Source organism: Priapulus caudatus, unplaced genomic scaffold (genome assembly GCF_000485595.1).
Source record: "Priapulus caudatus unplaced genomic scaffold, Priapulus_caudatus-5.0.1 Scaffold2444, whole genome shotgun sequence".
Classification (NCBI taxonomy): domain Eukaryota; kingdom Metazoa; phylum Priapulida; class Priapulimorpha; order Priapulimorphida; family Priapulidae; genus Priapulus; species Priapulus caudatus.
The window spans coordinates 39,031-43,165 of record NW_014579505.1 but is presented as its reverse complement, the minus strand read 5'-3'; positions in this window follow the sequence as shown (position 1 = coordinate 43,165).

The following is a 4,135-nucleotide window of genomic DNA, read 5'->3' as shown; positions in this document are numbered from 1 at the left end:
AATAATAATTTGGTTTCTTCTACATAGGAGGCACTACGACACACCGCCGTTGTCAAATTTAACATCGCCGTGGTGAAAATGTTCCTGTATTTACCCGCCCCCGTACCCCCCTAGCTGGGCCAGCTCCTGCAGAGCTCACTTTGCTAGGTCCTCGAGACGCGCAAACACGCCTTTGAATCGAGTTTTTTTCCCCAAACCGGCCATTAATACCTCCGTTGTCTAATTTTCCCCCAAAAGAAACCCTATATATACAGTGGAACCCTGATTTTTCGTGCCTCGATTTAACGCTAGCGCTGTAACGATACACAAGCCTCTCGATTCGATCCGGTTCTCGATATTAGCCTCTCGATTCGATTCCTTCGATTCGATTCCCAAAATATTGAAATGTTATCTTATTTTTTATATTTTTATTATTTTGTAATAATAAATTATTAGAAATTGCCAATGAATACTAAATGGTTAGTAGACTGCACAGACGCTGATCGCGATCCGATTCGATTTCGGTGGATCGTTACAGCCCTATTTAACGCGAATTCAAATATAATGCGATGAGTTGTTGGACACCTTTTTTTGCTTTTATACAACCACGTATATATAATCCTGATTTAGTGCGACCCCGCTTTTTTCGCGATGTCATTTTATGGACCCTAACCATCGCGTTATAACAGGGCTACACTGTATAATATGTATATACTGTATACGCCATATTTTTCGCGTACAGATATTTTCGCGAATTCAGACTTGACGGACAATTTCGCGAGTGGTTAATTTCGCGGTCGGTGAATTATGTATTATTCGATATTATTCGGTATGAATGATTCGCGTGTTGTTATTTTCGCGGTCGGGGACGCGTTCGCGAAATTCGCGAAAATTAAACCACCGCGAAATATACAGCTTATACAGTATATGTATGGGCGCTCCCTTTACCACACTGTAAGCCACACCCATCCAGGGCCGTACGCAGCAGGGGGGCAGCAGGGGCAGTTGCCCCACCTAGAGATTTTCAGAGTATGCCTTTTAATGGGACAAATACTGTACACTTTTGGAAATAAAATAGAAATGTGACAAAAGGTTATCTTAAATCATCAAAGAAATATTACTTTAAATAAAGAAATGTGAAATTGCGAAACTTTAGGGCACAGGGGGCATGGGGAGTACCTTTGCCCTCCTACAGAAAATGTCCTGCGTAAGGCCTTGCACCCATCTAATAGAATTCCGTTCATTCGTGTGATTATCAGGGCAAGGTGCGGATCGACGTGTACGAACCGAACGAGGTCGGAGGTCGCGTCGCCACGGTAACCGTCGCCGGGCGGGAGTACGAGTCGGGCGCGTCCATCATCCACCCGCGAAACAGGTGAGTGTGGCGCCCCCTCGTCCGTCTCGCCGGCGCCACCTGGCGGGCAGTCGCGATTGCCCGGGTGGCCGCTGGAAGAGGTCGAATACCGAGTGATAATACGGAAGTGCAATAGGGAAGAGCGTAAAAGAGCAAGAAGATAAAAAGCGTATAGTTGCTTGAGAAATTAAAACTGAATCTCTGTGATGCCGCGTGCGTCTCTCTCGTCGTCGTCGTCATCGTCGTCAAAAAATCGCCATAATCTGAACCCTGCATGCATCATCGTCATCATCATCATCGTCATCATTGTTGTCATCGTTGTTGTCATCGTTGTTGTGATGGTTGTTGTCATTGTTGTTGTTATCGTTGTTGTGATGGTTTGTTGTCATTGTTGTTGTTATCGTTGTTGTGATGGTTGTTGTCATGGTTGTTGTCATGGTTGTTGTCATGGTTGTTGTCATGGTTGTTGTCATGGTTGTTGTCATCGTTGTTGTCATGGTGGTTTGACATCGGTTGTTGTCAGCGACATGACGTTTGGTGTGACATTCGTTGTTTCTATACGTGTTGTCTTCATCGGCTTGTGTTTTTGGTCATCGGTTGTTCGGTGCATGTCTATCGTTACGCGATTGGTTGTTTTTCATCGTTATGTTTCTCATTCAGGTGTTCGGTTGTGTGGTTATGATGGGTTAGGCCGATGGTGGTTGTCATCTGTTTTGGGGGGGTTGTCGGTGATGGGGTGTTGTTGTGAGAGCTGGGGGTGGGGTTGGGTTGTGTGTGGTCTGTGAGGTCTGTGCTCATCGTCGAGTGTGGTGTCGGTTTATGGAGGATGTGTGTTTAGATTATCAGGTACGAGGTGCGGGCGCTAGTTCGGATAAGAGGTGAGGGCATAAGGGGTTTGAGGGGAGGGTTTTGCGCGAGGGGCAGTGGAGTTAATGTGGGGACCGACCCCAGTCGCAACGAACGCCGGTAGTAATCATTCGGTTGATCAATGCGTTACGTTGTCATTAGTTGTTGTCAGCGTTGTTCGTTCATGGTGTGTTAGACAGGTACATCGCGGCAGGTTCGTGGCAGGGAGCTAGGGAATTCGCAGTTGGGTGATTCGGGTCGGGCCGCGGGGGGTTGCGACGCGTCCGGCAGACGCCTAGTTAATCAGTTTTGTGCATGGAGTTGTTGTGTCATCCTGTTGGTTTGGTTCATCGGTTTTTTTGAATGTTTTTGATCAGAGTTAGCGATGCGGGCTGGTTCGTTGAGGATCGCTGAGTGGTGGTTGATGGGTAGTCGCGCGGGCGACCCGGGCGAGGACGGTAGTAATCATGGTTTTGGTCATCGTTGTTGTGCGGGGGATGGGTTTGGGTGTGAGCAGGTACAGTGGGGCTCTGGATGGGGTCGGGTGCTTGTGAGGAGCTGAGGGGGAGTGTGAGGGACGATCGGTCGAGAGTGTGGCTGATGGCCGGGGGGGGGGGGCGACCCCGGCAGTCACCTGCCATCATTGTTGTGCATCGTTGTTGTTTACATTGGTCTGTTTGACAGAGTTTACAGTTGCGGCGGTTCGTTCGAGAAGCTATGGGTTGAGCGGATCGTGCGGACGACCCGGCAGAACGCTCTAGATAATCATTGTTGATCATCGTTGTTGTCATGGTTCGTTTGACATGGTGCGGGGGGGGGATTAGTGGTGGAGACATGTGATCAGGGTGCGCGGCGGGTTCGTCGGTGAGGAGCTAGGGTGAGGATCGCTGTGGGTTGGTTGTGCTGTGTGGGGTGGGTGTTAATTGTAGGGGGTGGGGGGGGTTTGGAGCGGTTGTTGGGGGGGGGGGGGTGGGGGGGGGGCGACCGGGCAGAGCGTTCTCAGTGAATCATTGTGTCCATGGTTCGTTGAATGCGATGCGTTGTTTATTCGGGTGTGTTGGGGGGTTGTTGAGCAGGGCTGACAATGCGGCGGTTCAGTTGAGGAAGCTAGGGTTGATGGGACTTCGTTCTGTGTACGGGTGGGGGGTGGTAGGGGATGGTGCGGGGGGGGGGTGCGGGGTGGGGGGGGTGGAAGGGGGGCGGGGGGTGCGACCCCTGGTTAGCGCTTCTAAGTGATTCATTGAGTGTTCATCCGTTGTGTTGTCCATGTTGTGGTCATGGTTATCTGACAGCGTACATTGCGGCGGTTCGTTGAGGAGCTAGGGTTGAGGTGATCGGTCGCGTCGACCCGCGCAAGAGCCGCCTAGTAAATCATTTGTTGTCATCCGTTGTTGTCATGTTGGTTCGACAGGTACAGTGCGGGTTTCGCGGTGTCTTATCGGGGTTTGAGTTTGGTCGCATATGGGTGGGATTGTTAGATATGGTTGAATCTTGGCTGGGGGATTTGCGGGCGACCCCGGCAGTGATTGGGTTACGCCTAGTAATCTATTGTTGTCATGGTTGTGTACAAATAGAGTTGCTTGACCATTGGCCCGGATACATTGCGGTCTTGGCTTCGTTGAGTAGTAGTTTCGGGGGTTTGATTTTTTGTTGGATTCGGGTGTTAGNCCTAGTAATCATTGTTGTCATCATTGTTGTCATCGTTGTTGTCATGGTTGTTGTCATGGTTGTTGACAGGTACATGCGGCGGTTCGTTGAGGAGCTAGGGTTGAGGGATCGCGCGGGCGACCCCGGCAGACGCCTAGTAATCATTGTTGTCATCGTTGTTAACCATGACGCATGTACCTGTCAACGTCTGCCGGGGTCGCCCGCGCGATCCCTCAACCCTAGCTCCTCAACGAACCGCCGCCTAGTAATCATTGTTGTCAACCATGACAACAACGAGTTGTCATGGTT